This window comes from Schistocerca americana, chromosome X (genome assembly GCF_021461395.2).
Source record: "Schistocerca americana isolate TAMUIC-IGC-003095 chromosome X, iqSchAmer2.1, whole genome shotgun sequence".
NCBI lineage: Eukaryota > Metazoa > Arthropoda > Insecta > Orthoptera > Acrididae > Schistocerca > Schistocerca americana.
Genome location: NC_060130.1, coordinates 720,224,810 through 720,247,740, shown reverse-complemented (window position 1 = coordinate 720,247,740; position 22,931 = coordinate 720,224,810). Strand labels below are relative to the sequence as shown.

Genomic DNA, 22,931 nt, shown 5'->3' with positions numbered 1-22,931 from the left:
TTTGAACCAATAATCCCCTCGTGACACCATAATCACGTTGGAAACCTTTTCACATGAATCACCTGAGTGCAAAAGACAGCTCTACCAATGCACTATCCTTTTATACCTTATGTACGCAACACTACCACCACCTGTATATGTGCATACCGCTATCCCATGACTTAAGTCGCCGCAGTGTAATCGCTCTACTGTATCTAATATACACTGACGGGAAAAAATGCAACAGCAAGAAAGAGTTATGCAACATAAAGGAAAGTTTGTAGGCGTGTTTCTAGATCTGAAAGATGATGTCTATTCAATTTAGCGCCAGTCGCATAAGAGAGGCGACAGTGTCGCCACAATGAGGATTTAAATCAGGTTTCCTTTAAATACACGCTGTAACGGCCGTGTGCGTTAGTTAACTTTGAGACTAAACGCCGGCCGGTGTGGCCGAGCGGTTCTAGGCGCTTCAGTCTGGAACCGCGCGACCGCTACGGTCGCAGGTTCGAATCCTGCCTCGGCATGGATGTGTGTGATGTCCTTAGGTTAGTTAGGTTTAAGTAGATCTAAGTTCTAGGGGATTGATGACCTCAGATGTTAAGTCCCATAGTGCTCGGAGCCATTTGAACCATTTTGAGACTAAACGTGGTGAATTTATATTAGTCAAGAATGCCGTGAAGACGACAAACACGCCATTATCACTGAATGTCAATGAGGTGGTGTAATAGGGCTACGGGAAGCTTGATGTTCGTTCTGCGATATTGCAAAAAGACTCGGAAGGAATGTATATACTGTACATGATTGCTGGCAGTGGTCATCACGACAATGTACAGTTGCTAGAAGTTCGGGCTCCGGACGACAACGTGGCACTACTGAGAGGGAAGACCATAGTGTCTGTCCTATTGCTGTGGGACATCGTACTGCATCTGCGGCAGAAATTTCAGCAGCATTTGGCACCACAGTGAAACAACAGACAATTACAAATTGGTTACTTCAAGGACAGCTCCGACCCATACGTTCTGTAGCGTACACTTCAGTGAACACAAACCATCGCCGTTTGCGACTTGAGTAGTGTCGAGCGAGAGATCACTGAAGGGCAGGGTGTAGGCCAGGTGAGCGTCTGCAGCCAACCTGTCTGCAGCCTGGGCACAATGGATCCACACCAGGGGTTATGGTCTAGGTTGCGACTTTGTGTGACACCAGGAACACTCTAATGGTTAAACCAAACACCCTGACTGCAAATTTGTACGTCAGTCTGGTGATCTGACTCGTTGTGCTGCCATTCATGAACAGCTTTCCAGAGGGTGTTTTCCTACATAAAATAAGTAAATAAGTTGTCCTGCCGAATGCGAGTCCGGCGTGCTAACCATTGCGCCACGTCGTTCGGTGGCGCTGCCCTCTTCAGTATGGAGCTAAACCCCGAATGCAGACAGAACATTCGCACTTGCCTAGTGTGTTCTCATACGTATTTTCAGTCACTGAAACCTAAGCTGTCAAAGTTTCAAGTGAGTGTGCCTCCAGTGGAACGCTTTTCTAGCTAGATGTCCATATGACCTTTTTTGCCTGATATCCTCTCAGGGATCATTTGATTCCATTTTACAAAGTCATCCTGTATGTGAAACTGTTTTCTTGGGGTTGTAAGGAATTTCACAAGTGACTTAGCTGCATTTCATTCTAATATTATCCTCTTACATAACATTTTGTAACATTAAATATCATGACAGTGAGAGGTTGTTTAATGATTTCCTATTGTCAAATATACAATGTAAAATTCTCATGGTCTCTGTTCACGAATAATCAGGAAAAACACATATATATACTGATATTCTGTTTGTTATGAATATATTATGTAAATTTTTTGGCAAAAATTAACTTCTTTACTAGAAAACTACAATATTATGTGGCATGTAAACAAAGAAGCATAGAGAGTTTCAGCATCAGAATCCAACACGTACACTGTTCTTCTTGCACTGTTACTACTTTTTACATTTTTCATTTATTTATTACGCCATATCTGTAGATGCCGTGTCTAATTCAAGTAATTATTAATAGTGCAAGGTGCAACCTAGTCTCTCGAGCACCACACATCCTGCTTAAGGAAATCACTAGTGTTTGCACTAATAACAGTTATGTAAATGATGCCTTCCACGAGATGATGACAGTGTATCCGTAGAAAAGTGTAGTCGATAAAGCAAAGACCTTCTGATTGACGAGCGAGCTGAAAAGCAATGCCTCGCTCGTCAATCAGAAGGTCTTTATATATATATATATATATATATATATATATATATATATATATATATATATATATATATATATATATAACTACAAAGAACGAAACTTGTCTAGCTTGAGGGGGGAATCCAGATGGCGCTATGGTTGGCCCGCTAAATGGCGCTGCCATAGGTCAAACGGATATCAACTGCGTTTTTAAAAATAGGAACCCCAATTTTTTATTACAAATTCGTGTAATACGTAAAGAAAGATGAATGTTTCCATTGGATCACTTTTTTCGCTTTGTGATAGATGGCACTGTAATAGTCAGAAACATATGGCTCACAATTTTAGACGAACAGTAGGTACGTTTGAACATTTTATTTCGGTTGTTCCAATGTGATACATGTACCCTTGTGAACATATCATTTCTGAGAACGCATGCTGTTACAGCGTGATTACCTATAAATACCACATTAATGCCATAAATGCTCAAAATGATGTCCGTCTACCTCAATGCATTTGGCAATACGTGTAACGACATTCCTCTCAAAAGCGAGCAGTTCGCCTTCCGTAATGTTCGCACATGCATTGACAATGCGCTGACGTATGTTGTCAGCCGTTGTCGGCGGATCACGATAGCAAATATCCTTCAACTTTCCCCACAGAAAGAAATCCGGGGACGTCAGATCCGGTGAACGTGCGGACCATGGTATGGTGCTTCGATGACCAATCCACCTGTCATGAAATATGCTATTCAATACCGCTTCAACCGCACGCGAGCTATGTGCCGGATATCCATCATGTTGGAAGTATATCGCCATTCTGTCATGCAGTGAAACATCTTGTAGTAACATCGATAGAACATTACGTAGGAAATCAGCATACATTGCACCATTTAGATTGCCATCGATAAAATGGGGGCCAATTATGCTTCAAAATTGTTCAAATGGCTCTGAGCACTATGGGACTTAACTTCTGAGGTCATCAGCCCCCTAGAACTTACAACTACTTAAACCTAACTAACCTAAGCACATGACACACATCCATGCCCGAAGCAGGATTCGAACCTGCGACCTTAGCGGTCGCGCGGTTCCAGACTGAAGTGCCTAGAACCGCTCGGCCACCCTGGCCGGCAACTATCCTTCCTCCCATAATGCCGCACCCTACATTAACCCGACAAGGTAGCTGATGTTCCACTTGTCGCAGCCACCGTGGATTTTTCGTTGCACAGTAGTGCATATTATGCCCGTTTACGTTACCGCTGTTGGTGAATGGCGCTTCGTCGCTAAATAGAACGCATGCAAAAAATCTGTCATCGTCCCGTAATTTCTCTTGTGCCCAGTGGCAGAACTGTACACGACGTTCAAAGTCGTCGTCATGCAATTCCTGGTGCATGTAAATATGGTACGGGTGCAATCGATGTTGATGTAGCATTCTCAACACCGACTTTTTTGAGATTCCCGATTCTCGCGCAATTTGTCTGCTACTGATGTGCGGATTAGCCGCGACAGCAGCTAAAACACCTATTTGTGCATCGTCATTTGTTGCAGGTCGTGGTTGACGCTTCACACGTGGCTGAACACTTCCTGTTTCCTGAAATAACGTAACTATCCGGCGAACGGTCCGGTCACTTGGATGATGTCGTCCAGGATACCGAGCAGCATACATAGCACACGCCTGTTGGTCATTTTGATCACAATGGCCATACATCAACACGATATCGACGCTTTCCGCCATTGGTAAACGGTCCATTTTAACACGGGTAATGTATCACGGAGCAAATGCCCTCCGCACTGACGGAATGTTGCGTGATACCACGTACTTACACGTTTGCGACTATTACAGCGCCATCTATCACAAAGCGAAAAAAGTGGTCCAACTAAAACATTCATATTTCTTTACGTACTACACGAATATGTAATAAAAATGGGGGTTCCTAATTTAAAAAACGCAGTTGATATTTGCTTGGTGTATGGCAGCGCCATCTAGCGAGCCAACCATAGCGCCATCTGGTTTCCCCTTCAAGCAACACGAGTTTCGTTCTTTGTAGTTTTTTCGTTTGATGCTTCTTTCGTTAGATATTTGGCCCGGTCACTATCAATGGAGTGTGTGTGTGTGTGTGTGTGTGTGTGTGTGTGTGTGTGTGTGTGAGGTGGTTGCTGGAAATTGTAGAACCCGGTCCTCCAAATTTGGTGTACGCACAGTCCGCCACCTCCTTGCACGTTCGTCTGTCTGAATGGACCCATGATGATACAAGCGCCCAGAAAAAGTTTACAATTTTGTGTGCTGTGGTTGGTGATTGTGAGGGCACTTCTTTTGGGACAGCCGCTCTGCCTCTCTACCGTTTCCATCAGCTTGACCGTACACAAATACCATCTCGGCTAGTTCCCGACATGAAAACCAGACCATTCTGCTGCTTTCATCACGCTGCGTCCGCCATATGGCCTGCAATACACAAGGAAAACATGGCACATGGTCAGAGGAACTTCCATTCGTCAGAGACATCTACTGTGGCAACGATGCATTTCCGGACAGATGTTCATAGGATCTTTTTTCCTCCATTTACAGTGAGGCATCCGTCCCTGCAGTTAGACTTTTTTGTTAATGTTCACACAATCATTTTAATTAACAGTAGAATATCTCATAACATAACCCAAAATTGATGTAATTTTGCATATATATAAGGTTGTTGTTAGTTCTTTTTTTGTTAATTGCTTCGTACATTGCTGCAGTTTTGTATTTACTCTCTGTGTGTCACACCGTAAATTTTTGCGTCTTGTCTTTGGCTCATTCATGGTTTTGGCACTTGAGCTTGTCTCATTTTTAAATTTCTAAAAGCTTGAGAGAGATGTATGTGGCCCATGCAAATACAAACTGGCTAGCTGTTTCTCCAGCTTGCCACTCCAAAATCAGATTGTCATTTATTCTCCAGTCACAGCGCAAACTAGCTGAAACGCCGCAAATGATAAAAAAATTACTAGAAATATTCAGAACTAGCAAAAATAGGGACTCAGTCATACACTCTAGTGGACGACATAAAGTGATTCCTGGCATGACCAAGGCGTGAACTGTTATTGGCAATTCCGCCTTTCGAAAAGCTTTGTCGGTTTAGGACTGAAGTGCGTGTTCTGACAAGCGGTAGCTCTGCTTTAACGATAGATATTCGACAGTTAGGATGTGCATAGTCGACTGGAGGGTAATTTAGGTCAAGTGAATTTGTTAGTCTGCGGCAGCTTTATAGCCTTGTACATCTACATCTACATATAAAAACTTCCTGGCAGATTAAAACTGTGTGCACCGACCGAGACTCGAACTCGGGACCTTTGCCTTTCGCGGGCAAGTGCTCTACCATCTGAGCTACCGAAGCACGACTCACGCCCGGACCTCACAGCTTTACTTCTGCCAGTATCTCGTCTCCTACCTTCCAAACTTTACAGAAGCTCTCCTGCGAACCTTGCAGAACTAGCACTCCTGAAAGAAAGGATTTTGCCGAGACATGGCTTAGCCACAGCCTGGGGGATGATTCTGGAAACATCCCCCAGGCTGTGGCTAAGCCATGTCTCCGCAATATCCTTTCTTTCAGGAGTGCTAGTTCTGCAAGGTTCGCAGGAGAGCTTCTGTAAAGTTTGGAAGGTAGGAGACGAGATACTGGCAGAAGTAAAGCTGTGAGGACCGGGCGTGAGTTGTGCTTCGGTAGCTCAGATGGTGGAGCACTTGCCCGCGAAAGGCAAAGGTCCAGGAAGTTTCATATCAGCGCACACTCCGCTGCAGAGTGAAATTCTCATTCTAGAAACATCCCCCAGGCTGTGGCTAAGCCATGTCTCCGCAGTATCCTTTCTTTCAGGAGTGCTAGTTCTGCAAGGTTCGCAGGAGAGCTTCTGTAAAGTTTGGAAGGTAGGAGACGAGATACTGGCAGAAGTAAAGCTGTGAGGACCGGGCGTGAGTTGTGCTTCGGTAGCTCAGATGGTAGAGCACTTGCCCGCGAAAGGCAAAGGTCCAGGAAGTTTCATATCAGCGCACACTCCACTGCAGAGTGAAAATCTCATTCTGATCTACATATATACTCCGCAAGTCACCGACCGGTGCGCGGCGGAGTGTACCCTGTACCACCACTAAGTCATTCGCTTACCTGTTCCACCTGCAAATGGAGCGAAGGAAAAACGACTACCTATACGCCTCCGAATGAACCCTAATTTCTCGTATCTTACCTTTGTGGTCCTTACGCGGATGTGTGTTGGTGGCAGCCGAATCATTCCACAGTCACCTTCAAATGACGGTTCTCGACGTTTTCTCAACAGTGTTCCTCTAAAAGGACGCCACCGTTCCCCGAGGGATTCCCATTTGAGTTCCCGAAGCATCTCCTCCGCAGCACTTCCGTGTTGTTCGAATATACCGGTAACAGTTCTAGCAACCCACCTTTGAATTGCTTCGATGTCTTCCCTTCATCCGACCTGGTACGGGCCCAAACTTCCGAGCACTACTCAAGGATACGTCGCAGCAACGTCCTATATGCGATCCCTTGTATGGACGAACCATACTTTCCCAAAATTCTCCCAATAAACCGAATTCGACTATTCACATTCTCTGCCAGAATCCTCACCTGCTCGTTCCATTTCATATCGCCTTGCAACGTTACGCCCAGATATTTAAACGGCGTTATTATGTCAAGTAGTAAACTAATAGTGCTGTATCCTAACATTCTGAGTTTGTTTTTCCTAATCATCCACATTAACGTAAATTTTTCTACATTTAGAGCTGCCTGCCATTCGTTATACGAACTAGAAATTTTGTCTAAGTCATATTGTATCCTCCTACAGTCACTCAACGTCGACACCCGGAACACTGCAGTATCATCAGAAAACAACCACAGATTGCTGCCCACCCTGTCTGTCAGATCATTCATATACAAAAAAATTAATAGCGATCCTATCATTCTTGCCTGGGGCACTCCTGACGATGCCTTTGTGTCTGATGAACACTCGCCGTCGAGGACAACATACTGGGTACTATTACTTAAGAAGTCTTCCAGCCACTCACATATGTGGGAAACTGTTTGATAAGCTCGTATCTTCGTTAACATTCTGCAGTGGGGAACAGTGTCAAATGCTCTCCGTAAATCTATAAATATGGGATATGCCTGTTGGCCTTTATCAGTAGTTCGCATTATATCATTTAAGAAAAGGGCAAGCTGAGTTTCGCACAATAGGATGGAGAGCTGACATTTAAATAGAGGTTCTGATGAAGCAAGCGGACTTGAGGCGGTTTGTTAATGTGAGAAGAAACTATCAATTTTCTTGTAAACTGAAGTGTTTGATTATTGTGTGACATTCGTTCCTTCATATCTTTGAACTTGCTATAGGCGTGAGAATTTCAGACTAGTGGAAAAGAGCTGAAAGGACGTCGAAATCGGGAAGGACCCGGACAGACCCGAAGGCTGTCGGAAAGAACAACCGACAAGTATTCAAGGCGAGACATGCATGATGACCACATGAGACGTGCAGGTGAAAGAAAAACAAACGGATCCCAAGAGTAACCAAGCAAGAAACCGAGAAGATGCGATAACGCAGCAGAGACAATCTTGCGTCAGGTGTGACGGCGAGTGTACACAGCAGAAGTGCATACCGTGCTGATGGATAGATGGCCGTCCGACAGCATTTACGTATCTTGCTGCGACGAGAGCTACCGGCCTGAGCACTCACATGAGGAATTACGGCTGGCTCTATTTGGCAACTGCAGCGCTGTACAGTTACTATTGCCCTGTCGGCCGCCTTAGTTCATTTCTTTCGGAAAGCATTCGAATACGTCGAGTCGGGATACCAGAGAACTCTCATTTCGAAGCATTTATATTTGCTGTAGTTGCGTAGTGTGTTGCAAGGAGTCAATTGAATGTAATGTAGAGGGTCATGTTGTTATGTGCAGTCAAATAGCCAGACATTGGCATGCCTCTGGAAAGAACTGTTCATCGATTAGTACTGTCAGAGTTACGACGTCTGAGTTGTGTCTCATTTTCAAACGTTCAACCCAGGAGAATTTCCCCAATTTAATTCTCGCACCACTGAAAGGATGAGTGTAATAATTGCTAGTGGCAGTGGAGTTGAGGAACAGCAGCAATCGTTAAAACTGAACAAAGCCCCAGGGCCCTATGGAATCTCTGTCAGATTCTACACCCAATTTGTGGTTAAGTTAGCCCCTATGTTACCTACAATCTAGCGTAGATTCCTGTAGCAGAAAATAGTGCCCAGTAGCTGGAAGAAAGCACAGGCCATACCTGTCTAGCCCGCATCTCGTGGTCGTGCGGTAGCGTTCTCGCTTCCCACGCCCGGGTTCCTGGGTTCGATTCCCGGCGGGGTCAGGGATTTTCTCTGCCTCGTGATGGCTGGGTGTTGTGTGATGTCCTTAGGTTAGGTTTAAGTAGTTCTAAGTTCTAGGGGACTGATGACCGTAGATGTTAAGTCCCATAGTGCTCAGAGCCATTTGAACCATACCTGTCTACAAGAGCGTAACAGCTGTCATCCACAAAACAACCGTCCATTATCCTTGACATCCATTTGTTGTAGAAACTTAGAACAAATTCTGAACTCAAACATAAGACGCATCTTGAACAGAATGACTTCCTCCAAGCCAACCAGCACGGATTTCGAAAAAAAAATAGATCACGTGAAACCCAACTCGCACTTTTCTCACATGAGATCATGCAAGTCATGAATCAAGACACTCAGGTATATACAGTATTTCTCAACTTCCAAAAAGGATTTGACTCTGTGCCACACCTACGCTTATTATCAAAAGTACGATCGTCAGGGGTAGCATACGAAATTTTTGACTGGACTGCGGATTTCTTGTTAGAGAGGATGCAGCATGTTACCTTGGATGAAGAGTCGTCGACAGATGTATACGTAATTTCGCCCATGAAAGAGTGTTGAGTCTTCGCTGTTCATGTTGTGTATTAATGTCTTGCGGACAATGTTAATAGTAACCTCAGACGTTTTGAAGGTGATGTAGTTTATAACGATGTACTGTCTGAAAGAAGCTGCATTAATATTCAGTCAGATCTTGATAACATTTCAAAGTGGTGAAGAGATTCGTAAATTGATTTAAATTTTCGGAACGGAAAAATTGTGTACTTCACAATACGAAAAAGCATTGTATCCTATTAATAGAGTGAGTCTCTTTTGGAATCGGTAAACTCAGGTGTAATACTTAATCGGGACATGAAATAGAAAGATTACATAGGCTCTGACATGTATAAAGCAGATAACAGACTTCAGTTTATTAGTAGAATACTAGGGAAATGCAATCAGTTTACAAATCACTCGTGCGACCCTTCCTGGAATGTTGCATATGTCTGTGGGATCCAGACTAAATAGGATTAACAGGGTATACAGAACGTGTACAGAGAAGGGCAACACGAATTGTCACAGGCCCGTTTGACCCACGGAAGAGTGTCACAGAGATGAGGAAAGAAATGAATTGGCAGTCTCTTGAAGTTAGACGAAAACTATCCCGAGGAAGTCTACTAATGAAGTTTCAAGAACGGGCTTAACTGTCAGACACAGCACATTCCTTGACCCATGATAGGCTTCATGCCAAATCAAAGACGATTACGGTTGCAGTAAGTCAACAGTAGATACAGTGACGTGTCGACTAGAAACCCGGTACTTCTAGCTTTAACTTGGATAGCCGTGTAGGTAAAATGTGCGTAAAAATCTACAGAGGTTAGGTTATTAAGTTGTCTAGCGTCATGATAGGTGGAATACGATCACGATCGTAAACTGAAGCATATATATTATCAGTGTGTGCAGTAACACCACGACCTCCATCAGCTAATTTGCGTTTTATCGACATCTATGTAGACTGTCTTTTATAAGCGTAGTCGAACTGCAATGGCAGTCAGAGTGATAGCCAAACCAACACGTAAAGCACCACAGACGTGACAGCAGCCGAGGAGTGGCACCGGTAAATAATAAATCTACTATACAGTCTGAAGCTATACAAGCGTCACAAATCACGAGTCTGTAACTGTACAGACATGTGAAATACGACTTCCTTTTTCGTAGTCATAATATGGCGGAGACTGGTTCGATTACCTTTCGAACCTTAGTGATTTATCGGATTCTATGTTAGTGAAGGTCACTCCTGGATTTTACTAAAATGATTTCTTCAACCAAGAGTGTACCCAGGATCTGAAATAGAGGAACTGGGGCAGGCAGCAAATAAAAGTTTCTCTGTGAACAGCGAAACAGTTATGAGATTTCACGAGATATGGTTCTGTGTACATTTGGCTACTAGCCAGTATCTCTTACATGTTGTGTCTTTGTTCAAACTGAAACTGATTTCATGTGGCTGCGTGTGTGGCGGAGCAGGATTCGAGATTTTGAGTACCGTTTGTGAAAATCATTTCTTTCTACGAAATTTGGGGCGCGGGGGAGGGGGGGGGGGGGAATGGGAGGGGTACTGTGCGAGCCGCCCGCCCTTCCCACTTGTCATTCCCATGCCTATAGCACATTCACAGCCGATTGGACCAGCCTTCTTTCTGCCGTCCCAGTCCTTGGCAAATAGGACTCAGCGTTCCGAAAGAAAAGAAATGAAGGAAGTTACGCTCTACGCTGTTCAGTACAATTGTTTCTTCGTTGTTTTTACCTCCTATGGGTCTACCACCCATGACAAATCGGTCGCCCAGTCTCATACGATGACAAATCAGTGGTGCCGGTATGCTGATTTCTCCTTTCGGTTTTAAAATAAGTTGGTTGGTTGATTGGTTTGGGGAAGACCAGACAGCGTGGTCATCGGTCTCATCGGATTAGGGAAGGATGGGGAAGGAAGTCGGCCGTGCCCTTTCAGAGGAACCATCCCGGCATTTGGCTGGAGTGATCTAGGGAAATCACGGAAAATCTAAAGCAGGATGGCCGGACGCGGGATTGAACCGTCGTCCTTCCGAATGCGAGTCCAGTGTCTAACCACTGCGCCACCTCGCTCGGTTTTAAAATAAGTCCTTAGGGGTAAGATCTGTGGTGTCCGTTGTCAGAGTCCTGTACAAAGTTTGGAGAGCTCATCGCTCACATTGTTTATTATCTAAGTTAAACAGCTGCGTAAACGGCTCGTGGCTGAAACAGGAAACGATCGCTGACAGAATATCGTTTGTGACCACAGTTACGTCTTACTTATGAAATCAGGGTATAACGTCTTTTACGTGTTTTCCCTATAGCTGTCACGCCACCTGGCGTTTGTGTCCCTTTGAACCACGGTGTCGCCGTAGCTCTAATTCGTACTCCTCTTACACCCCCTCCACCGCCACCTCTACTACCGCCGTCATCAGTATTTTTAACAGTCGACAAAACTGAACACAGAGAAAACAGGAAGAAGTTGTGTGGAACTATGAAAAAATAAACAAAATATACAAACTGAGTAGTCCATGCGCAAGATAAGCAATATCAAGGATAGTAAGAGCTCGATAGTGCAGTGGTCCCGTGGTTAGCGTGAGCAGCTGCAGAGCGGGAGCTCCTTGGTTCAAATCTCCCCTCGAGTGAAAAATTTATTTTCTTTATTTTCGTAAAGTTATGATCTGTCCGTTCGTTCAGTGACGTCTCTGTTCACTGTAATAAGTTTAGTGTCTGTGTTTTGCGACCGCACCGCAAAACCGTGCGATTAGTAGACGAAAGGACGTACCTTTCCAATGGGAACAGAAAACATTTGATCGCAAGGTCATAGGCCAACCGATTCCTCAACAGGAAAACACGTCTGATATATTCTATGCGACACTGGTGACGGCATGTGCGTCACATGACAGAAATATGTTGTCGACCCACCTAACTTGTACACTTGGCCAATGGGTAAAAAGATTCTTCTACCTTGCCCGATTTAGGTTTTCTTGTGGATATGATAATCACTCCCAAAAAAGTGATGAAAACATAAGAATTTGTCAGATAAACTAAAAACAAAAAATTGAACTTTTCATTTGAAGGAAGACTTGAACCAAGGACCTCTCGTTCCGGAGATGGTCACGCTAACCACGGGACCACGGCGCTCCTCAGCCGGCATTATCAATGATATTGCATATCTTGCGTATGGACTACTCAGTTTGTAGATTTTCCTTATTCTTTCATAATTCCACACAATTTCTTCCTGTTTTCTCGATTGATCTGTGTTCAGTTTTTCAAGGCCTATCCACTGTGCCAACTTATAACTAAATCTGAGGGGGGTGCGATGGGGAGGTTCCCTTGTAAGTAATGTATTTTCCTTGATGTAAACATTATATCGGTTGCTTTCAATAAACGTCTTGTAACAATCTGTGAACAGTTACCTTATTTACCGATAAATGTAGGAATCATTAATCCGTTATGGTCAGGTTGGAGTAAATTATCTGTAAGGGAAGTATGTGTACTCTTCTAACAACGAAAGGATCAATTGTGACACCAGTTTATCGAATTTATGTTTTGGATGTAGTTTTGGAAATCGTTGTGATCAATAATGTGATCAAAACAGAAACATTACTACAGCATTTCGCTTTGTACATAAAACATATACATGGCTGCAAAATATAGATATGCTTTAAGTCACTGAAGTAAATCATCATCTAGACCTCTTCGTGGATCACGAATAGTTGTAGGATTCATAGTCTTCAGGGAAGAAAGCAATTTAAAATTAGCTTTTAGTCCGTTCTTTTATAACTTACCTCAATGGCACAATTTTAAAGTAATACAGGGTGTTACAAAAAGGTACGGCCAAACTTTCAGGAAACATTCCTCACACACAAAGAAAGAAAATATTAACATATGTCCGGAAACGCTTACTTTCCATGTTAGAGCTCATTTTATTACTTCTCTTCAAATCACATTAATCATGGAATGGAAACACACAGCAACAGAACGTACCAGCGTGACTTCAGACACTTAATTACAGGAAATGTACAAAATGTCCTCCATTAGTGAGGATACATGCATCCACCCTCAGTCGCATGGAATCCCTGACGCGCTGATGCAGCCCTGAAGAATGGCGTATTGTATCACAGCCGTCCACAATACGAGCACGAAGAGTCTCTACATTTGGTACCGGGGTTGCGTAGACAAGAGCTTTCAAATGCCCCCATAAATGAAAGTCAAGAGGGTTGAGGTCAGAAGAGCGTGGAGGCCATGGAATTGATCCGCCTCTACCAATCCATCGGTCACCGAATCTGCACTGAAATGTACAGGAGCTTCATCGTGCATTAACCACATGCTGTGTCGTACTTGTAAAGGCACATGTTCTAGCAGCACAGGTAGACTATCCCGTATGAAATCATGACAACGTGCTCCATTGAGCGTAGGTGGAAGAACATGGGGCCCAGTCAAGACATCACCAACAATGCCTGCCCAAACGTTTACAGAAAATCTGTGTTGATGACGTGATTGCACAATTGCGTGCGGATTCTCGTCAGCCCACACATGTTGATTGTGAAAATTTACAATTTGATCACGTTGGAATGAAGCCTCATCCGTTAAGAGAACATTTGCACTGAAATGAGGATTGACACATTGTTGGATGAACCATTCGCGGAAGTGTACCCGTGGAGGCCAATCAGCTGCTGATAGTGCCTGCACACGCTGTACATGGTGCGGAAACAACTGGTTCTCCCGTAGCACTCTCCATACAGTGACGTGGTCAACGTTATCTTGTACAGCAGCAACTTCTCTGACGCTGACATTAGGGTTATCGTCAACTGCACGAAGAATTGCCTCGTCCATTGCAGGTGTCCTCGTCGTTCTAGGTCTTCCCCAGTCGCGAGTCATAGGCTGGAATGTTCCGTGCTCCCTAAGACGCCGATCAATTGCTTCGAACGTCTTCCTGTCGGGACATCTTCGTTCTGGAAATCTGTCTCGATACAAACGTACCACGCCACGGCTATTGCCTCGTGCTTATCCATACATCAAATGGGCATCTGCCAACTCCGCATTTGTAAACATTGCACTGACTGCAAAACCACGTTCGTGATGAACACTAACCTGTTGATGCTACGTACTGATGTGCTTGATGCTAGTACTGTAGAGCAATGAGTCGCATGTGAAAACAAGCACCGAAGTCAACATTACCTTCCTTCAATTGAGCCAACTGGCGGTGAATCGAGGAAGTACAGTACATACTGACGAAACTAAACTGAGTTCTAACATGGAAATTAAGCGATTCCGGACACATGTCCACATAGCGTCTTTTCTTTATTTGTGTGTGAGGAATGTTTCCTGAAAGTTTGGCCGTACCTTTTTGTAACACCCTGTATAAGTTGAACTGTCTCAGTAAAGAGAATCTTTGTATGTTCAGTCTTTCCCTTTGTTAATGTTGGCCTATTTTGGGTCCAAATGAATTTACAGTCTTTAGTGCAGAGACATACGTGGTACTGAAGGCATTGGAGGCAAAGGAAAAAGCTGTGATGCGATATCAGTCCGTTACACATGTCCAACCCCTCCAGCAGATATCCCTGTTAGGGGTTACAGAGATGATCAATGAGCTATTTTCCTAGGGGCTATAACGTCGTAGTGTGGTGTTCAAATGGTTCAAATGGCTCTGAGCACTATGGGACTTAACTGCTACGGTCATCAGTCCCCTAGAACTGAGAACTACTTAAACCTAACTAACCTAAGGACAGCACACAACACCCAGCCATCACGAGGCAGAGAAAATCCCTGACCCCGCCGGGAATCGAACCCGGTAACCCGGGCGTGGGAAGCGAGAACGCTACCGCACGACCACGAGATGCGGGCGTAGTGTGGTGTGCGCGATGTGTGTCTTTGGGAGACAGAAAAGTGCAATAAGTTACATTACACTGCGATCGATGCAATCAGCTTTGCGACTGTGCCGTTTTCCCCTCCAGTCACTGAGACAGAATCAAATGGTATGGCCCGTTTCTGCACAGGACATGTTCCTCTGACTCAGGGCTTTTTATTGTAGCCGGAAGCAGCAGGACCCATCTACATGACATCGTAGTTTAATGTAGTGCATTTTGCATTGTGTCGTAAGGGCATTTGCAAAGTCGGGTGGAGATCTACAGTCTGTTTAAGATAACGACGTGAAGAATGCAGTGCCGTGTGTTGCAGCTGTAGCGTTGACGATATTAGTACGTAGTTTAGTGGCTACTTCATCCGCTTTTTGTTTTTTGATCAGTCAGCCACAAGTAGACAAGTATCAGCGTCTCATTTCTTTTGCAATACGCTTTCTGAATAGACAGTTTTTTAATAGGCGTTCACTCACAAACGAGTCTGTGTGTGCGTGTGTGTGTGTGTGTGTGTGTGTGTGTCGGTGTGTGTGTGTGTGTGTGTGTGTGTGTGTGTGTGTGTGTGTGTGTTTGCTTGTGTCTGTGTGTGTGTGTGAGAGGAGAGAGAGAGAGAGAGAGAGGGAGAAAGCGAGAGGGTGGGGGATGGGGCTGCAGAGGTTGAAAGTAGCAGTGATCATCGTCAAAACTTCGATTTAAAATTACAATGAATGATTTGATAATAGCTATAACATAAGCAGTAATACATTTTTCACAAATATGTGAGAGACCCTCACCGTTACTGCTAGTGTTAAGCATATTATGTGCGACCCAAAAATACTCGTCATCTAATGTGGCCCAGAGAAGCCAAACGATTGGAAAATCCTGATCTGAATGCCCAACTTGGCAGTATCATTGACAGAGTTTGCTCAGTTTCCTTGCCACGTCAAGTATGAGAAAACATTTAATCTCTCGACAATTTCCTCCGCCGCCATCGTGAGGAGATGAATATCGTAATTGATGTTGAGCTTGTTTGTTATCCTATTAGTCGTCTGATGTAGACACTAAAGATCTCATGTCAAGATACACTATGTGATTAAAAGTATCCGGAAACCCACAAAACATACGTTTTTCATATAAGGTGTATTGTGCTGCCACCTATTACCAGGTATTCCATATCAGCGGCCTCAGTAGTCATTAGACATCGTGAGAGAGCAGAATGGGGCGCTCCGCGGAACTCACGGACTTCGAACGTGGTCAGGTGATTGGGTGTCACTTGTGTCATACTTCCGTACGCGAGATTTCCACACTTCTAAACATCCATAGGTCCACTGTTTACGATGTGATAGTGAAATAGAAACCTGAAGGGACACGTACAGCACAAAAGAGTACAGGCCGACCTCGTCTGTTGGCTGACAGAGACCGCCGACAGTTGAAGAGGGTCGTAATGTGTAATAAGCAGACGTCTATCCAGACCATCTCACAGGAATTCCAAACTGGATCAGGATCCACTGCAAGCACTATGACAGTTAGGCGGGAGGTGAGATAACTTGGATTTCATGGTGGAACAGCTGCTCATAAGCCACACATCACGCCGGTAAATGCCAAACAACGCCTCCTTGTTGTAAGGAGCGTAAACATCGAACGATTGAACAATGGAAAAACGTTGTGTGGAGTGACGAATCACGGTACACAATATGGCGAATCTCCGGTGAACTTCATCTGCCAGCATGTGTAGGGCCAACAGTAAAATTCGGAGTCGGTGGTGTTTGGGTGTGGTCATGTTTTTCATGGAGGGGGCCTGCACCCCTTGTTGTTTTGCTTGGCACTATCACACCACAGGCATACATTGATGTTTTAAGTATCTTCTTACTTCCCACTGTTGAAGAGCAATTCGGGGATGGCGATTGCATCTTTCAACACGATCGAGCACCTGTTCATAATGCACGGCCTGTGGCGGGGTGATTACACGACAGCAACACCCATGGAATGGAGTGGCCTTCACAGAGTCCTGACATGAATCCTACAGTACACCTTTGGGATGTTTTGGAACGCCGACTTCGTACCAGACATCACCGACCGACATCGATACCTCTCCTCAGTGCAGCACTCCGTGAAGAATGATCTGCCATTCCCAACCTTCCAGCACCTGACTGAACGTATGCCTGCGAGAGAGGAAGTTTTCATCAAGGCTAAGGCTGGGCCAACACCATACTGGATTCCAGAATTACCGATGGAGGGCGCCACGAACTTGTAAATGATTTTCAGTCAAATGTCCGTATACTTTTGATGACATAGTGTACAAGATGCATATCGTAGCAGAGTTTACGTTAGGGCGGCTGGTAGTGCTCTCCATCCAGCTTGAAAGCTAACAATTTTGTTTCTCTGTACCATCTCAGGACCGAGCGCCAGCATAGATACACCGATAAGTGTAGGCTGCAGCACCGACCTAAGTTGGTATTACACATTCTGAACTGAAGGACTTCAGTGTTGGTATAGTATCAGTTGTTTGATGAATGGAACACGATTTTTGTGTCATCAAACCTCATTAAATTGATGTAAGTGAGGTTCCGCTCAGCAAACGCTGATTACTCCCAATGGGGCGTGAGTGGTCTGCACAACATTCTTACGCTGTGCTGAAGAGAAATGTTATAAATTTGAGAACCCATTGGAGTGCTTAGAACCAAGTATTACGTAATGAACCACTTAAGGATGGAGAATATTATCTCCGACGGGCAGCAGATGCGGAATGCCGTTCTCTCGTAGGGGCCGAATGACCTCGGCCTATTGTCATTTCCATTAGGTATAACAGGGCTGGCGTGTCTTGCATACAGAGGCCCCGCGCCGCCTGCCAAACACGAGGCCCTGCTTGAGTAACGAGTAGCACGTCACGCTGTTGGCCTCCAGTTGCAAATGGACCAACCATTTACAGAAAGACAGCCAAAAAACACGCCTCCACTTTTAACGATAAATTTCGCAGCTACGTACACGTAGGAGAGTAGCTGAGTAGCCCACATGCAAAAGCCGCTAGGTGCATGATAAGCGAAACTGAGATAATCGTGAAAAACTCGTCCCATCCAAACTACTAAAGACTTCACTTCTGTTTAAAAATACGTAAAAATGATTAATTTCTCGGTGTTAATGGCTGAAATCTGCGATTAAGTTGTATACAGTAAAATCTTAAGTGAAATATCGACTTAGCGGTTTTTGCACCCGATTTATCCTGTTAGCGGGTTTTGTAAACGTATCGATCCAATCACGAAGCAAACATATGCTTACAAAACCCACTATCAGGTGATATGTTAGGAATGACAGAAGGATGGAATTTAATTATTGCGAATGTATACGGAATACGTTTTATTTCAAACCGAAGTCTGAAAATTCTACATTGGCGTATAAAAATACGAAGGTGACATTATTTTACCAGGAAAACTTATTTAACGCCAAAAAGAGAACAGAAATGAATATTCAACACAAGCTTTTTTAAAAATATATACGACCGTGCTTTCGACATCACAAGATATTGTAGAAAGTAAAATATGTTCCAAATTGCATCTTAGTAAAACATCGATAAAATTTAAGAAAACGATAAATTTGGTGGAAAATTTCATCATAGTTAAAACATCGACAAAAAATTCTAGAAAATGAAACTGACTGGAAATTACTTTTAAGTGGCATCGACCTCAACCTTGTCCATCAACTCAAAACTGCTTCCGGCTTCTTTCTCGTTCTGAGGGTTGGCAGGGGCAGGAGCAGCTCTAGGAGTGCCTTCCTGCTCTTCTAATACCCTCGTGTAGAATTAGTGTTTCTCGTCTGTCACCTAGTCTTCACCAAAGTGGAGCTCTAAAAGCTTATTGACGTCTCCGAGTTTGGCTTTTGAAAGTTCTACACCTGCTTTGGTCAGTGTTGGGCCGTTTCTTTGCTGATTTCTTTTCCCCTACTTCAGGACTCTCTTCCCCTCTCCAACTTCAAAATTGTAGAAGGGCTCTCCTCGAAATAGATAAATCTTTTTGTTTTTGCTTTTCGTGAAAACGAATTTTATGGCTGTTTGAATTTGGAAATGCCAGTCACCAGTCACATTCACAATGCCTTCCGTGTATGTCATAACAACGACTGTCAACACAGTTTACATTGCATGACATTGCTTTTATAAGTCTTCTCATGTTCCTACTTTTCTGTTTTGGAAAAATTTCTTTCCCTCTGATCAGAACACCATTTCCTTTTCCGGGAGGGACCGTCACCCTCGGTGTCGTTCTGGTTATTTTCGACTACTACTACGGGTTCTATTTCTTGCAGAATTCTTACTATTTCAATTACTCCCACTTCGTTTATACTATCTTCTGCATTTAAACCGTCCATAAAATCACTCATTTTCTTCAAAAACTCAATCAAATACATCAACACACACCTTGCTGATCAGCTCAAGTGACTTCTGGGCGAGTATTTCGTGAATGCATCGGCAGCGATAGCTTCACTGTTGCGTACGCTTTTGCTACAGCACAGCCAACCTAACTCTAAATAAGAAATATAGGTTTGAATGTCTAAATTGGTAAATCTGATGTCAGTTGGTGTGCTTTGCACCCGGACGTGGCACGGTGACCGTCATGTCTGTTGAACTTGGTGGGCTTTGCAAACGTTGGACATTTAGCGGGCTTTGCTCCCGAAGACAACGTGCAGTTAGCGGCTTTTGCCACCGCAAACGATTTTCTACGGCCATTTTCAACGTTTTATGGTGGATTCTGCATTCTGAAACCTATTCGATCGTGTAGGCGCTGAAAAAATCTGTACTGCAGTGTGCTCAACTCAAAATCGATAAAAAATGAATTTATCGGCTTTTGCATCTGGGCTACTCGATTGTGGGCAGTAATTGTATTTCAAGTCAAAAATCTAAGTTGTATAGGTTAATTGCCGTCTTTAGCATCTGTAATAAAAGTTTATTACAGTTTCTAAAGACGGCAATTAACCAGTACAGCTTGTACACGTGCAACTGCGGAAAAAGAGGTCATACAACGAAGATAGGATTTTAATAAGGAACTGAAGAAACCTGTTTTTTAGTGGGAAACATCGTATATGACACCAGAAATGGCGGACCCTACCAGGATCATACTTAGAGTCTTCTGATATTAGTCATAAAGTGGTTTGACACCTCGGAAATTTTCAGAAAAAAGTTACTTTTCCCATTTATAATATTTAGATGTTACTGATAGTGATCACCAGCTTGCGTGTATAGTTTGCAGTGGTAAAGTAACGCGGTAACATTAAAAATAATGTTTGTGTATATTATTGTATTTCTTTGCAGAGCCGTTGCGCTTCAGCCCGCTGGTTGTAATTTATTGATATTTATATTATGTCATTTGTCGTTGTAATTTGTTTGTATTGTAACGACACTGCTGGTTCACGTAGTTGCCATTAGTTTAGCTTGTTTGTTATAGATATTTTAAGTTAAATGCCCGTTACATAATAAATGTGGGTAGTGTAAATTGTGTGTACTTTTAAGAGAGAAATGTTATCAGGGATCACTGCATGATAGCTAGGGCGAAAGCTCGCTTAGTAGCAACACATATCACTAGTTGTAACAATATAGAAATGGCAGATGCACGGGGTTGTCAAGAAAGCGTACGGAATGAGAAAGATTTAGCTTTGTTAGCAGCACAAGGCACAGGTGAGGGGAGTACCCATCCAAGGGAACATTTTGAGGATGATAGACACAGTCAAGTCCGTGGTGGGCAATCTGATAGCGAAGATGAGGAACAGAGACACACTGAGGCAGTCGTAAAGATACCGAACGGTAATGTATGGAGTCAAAGTGAACGCGAAATAACTGAGAATCGTGGTAGATCGCCTTCAGGGCCATCGTCATGAGGCAGCATATAAGGGGCGTGTGGTAATGACTTTCTTGTATACAAGAAATGGAAATGAAAGAGGGAAGAAGATCACCTGAGAGTAGATGAAGAGAAAGTCACAATAGGAAAGAAGATTTAGCTAACAGAGGTGTGTTGGACATCCTTGCATACCTAAAAGCAATGGGAAGTGAAATGGAAAATGAAACTCAAAAGGTCATCTCTGAACTGGGAAGCCAAATAAAAAAGGGGAATGACGAAGTACGCTCTGAAATGGGAAGTAAAATTTAAAACGATGCTGTCGAGATAAAACATGAAAAGAGGGAAGTGAAAAATGAGGTAGTGACGCTCTGAACAGAACTAGAACGAGAGATTACGGAGGTCAGAAGAACCGCGAACGAGGCGCGATTACTATCGAGAGTATACAAAGCGGATTGCTCTTGAAAAAGTAGAGAAGACAGAAAATACGACAAAAACAGGTAGAGGTGCATTAACGAAATTGCAGAGGCGCGTGAAACAAGTAGAAATAACGCAGCTGCAAAAGACAGACATCGTGCCAAATGCGTTGTTGACCGCGGAGCTCTCACAATTTAAACAAAACATAGAAAGCGAAATTAAGCAATTATAGCAGAAATTCAGGTCGCAACCTAGTCAAAAATAACATCCCAGAAAAGAAACAATAGGCGGTTTCGAAATAACAGAAACCAAAAGAGCCAGTTCAAACTCAGTACGATCATATCTAAGCCCAGACGATACTAGAATGTGCTCGAAACTAAGAGTTGCTCACCAACTACAGAATGAGAGCTTAGCTGCACAGCAACGAAATATCGATAAAGATATGGCCCCGCGCTGGGTCGCAAGTTGCGAATACGGAGAACAGCAATGAGGTATTTCATATGGATAATTGTTACCCGATAATGCGCACCACGGGACATTTTTCCAGTGATGAAAACGTGACAGGGCGTAGAAGAGAGGATGCCCAAAGTAACGGTAGACAGGAAACGTTAGCGCCAAGTGAGAATGTGTTAGCCCGAGCAGGAAGAAATTCTAATGAAATTTTCGATTCTAAGCATTTTATCTCTGTACGAAAATTGCTGCATTACAAAGACGAGGGTAATGTTTTACACCCAAAAACTTTTATTGGACAATTTGATTTATCCTCCTCACTGGACTTCGTATGTTCACATAACGAGGGTACATCGGCCGAATGCATGTGGAACATTGCAAAAACATCATACGAAGATTAAATGAAACAACAAGTTTACTGTTACCAGTCACCGTTTTATTTATTTCCGCGACGCGTTTCAAAGGTTTAAACCTCCATCATCGGGTGAATTTACATTAGTTAGTATGATATTTGTGTGTGTGTTGTGTTACGATTTTTTGGAGGAACTTGTGGCACTGCCTAGTGGAGAAACAAGATACTATTTCAGAACATGGTTTTGGATTTCTTCTGACAAAAAATTAAACTGCTATCTAATGGTAAACATAAAATAAGTAAACTAGAGTACCTCCAGTGGTCACAGGTTCCTTTCGCTGTCGTAACACATCACATGTATACTGTCACATTTGTAAACGAATATGGCGTCTTGAATCTGCTGGGTGCAAGGTTCGTATTGCCGAAGAGAAGACATAATCGCAAAGTGCAAAGAATATACATCGTAACAACATTATTACAGAATAATTGTTTAAAGCATTTGGAGGTGTTTGTTTTGAGGTGTCGAATATATATATGTGTGTACTTCAGGTGGCATATAAATCCAATTTTGACAAGTTAAAACAGCTTAACATTCGTACTCGTTTATACAATCAGGTGACATGTTAAAATGGCTTAAACTTCATACTTGTTAATAACAATCAGGTGAGATGTTACAGACTTGAAGTACAATAATCATATTGGCTACAGCAGTAAAATCATACATAGATGACACTATTTGATTGTGATTAATAGACAGATGTGAGAGGCGGGACGCAGAAGGAGAGGAAGAGAGAGAGAGAGAAAGTGAGAGACAGAGAGAGAGGGTGGAAAGAGTTATTATATGAGAGCAAACATTTACTTGGCAAGGTGTCTTAAGATTACATGTTACATATATTAGCTGCCTAAAGGTTGGGGTAATACATTGGTTAATGTTATAAAATATGCAGACAGATATACAATTTGTGCCAGTAGTTTGCTC

General features: G+C 43.3%; 1 non-coding gene across 1 annotated transcript; it reads right to left on the bottom strand.

Moving 5' to 3' along the window:
• Window positions 1-5,489: 5,489 nt before the first annotated feature.
• Trnas-cga lies at window positions 5,490-5,563 on the bottom strand. Its single transcript has one exon. It is a non-coding gene; the product is annotated as a tRNA-Ser (tRNA).
• Window positions 5,564-22,931: the final 17,368 nt, after the last annotated feature.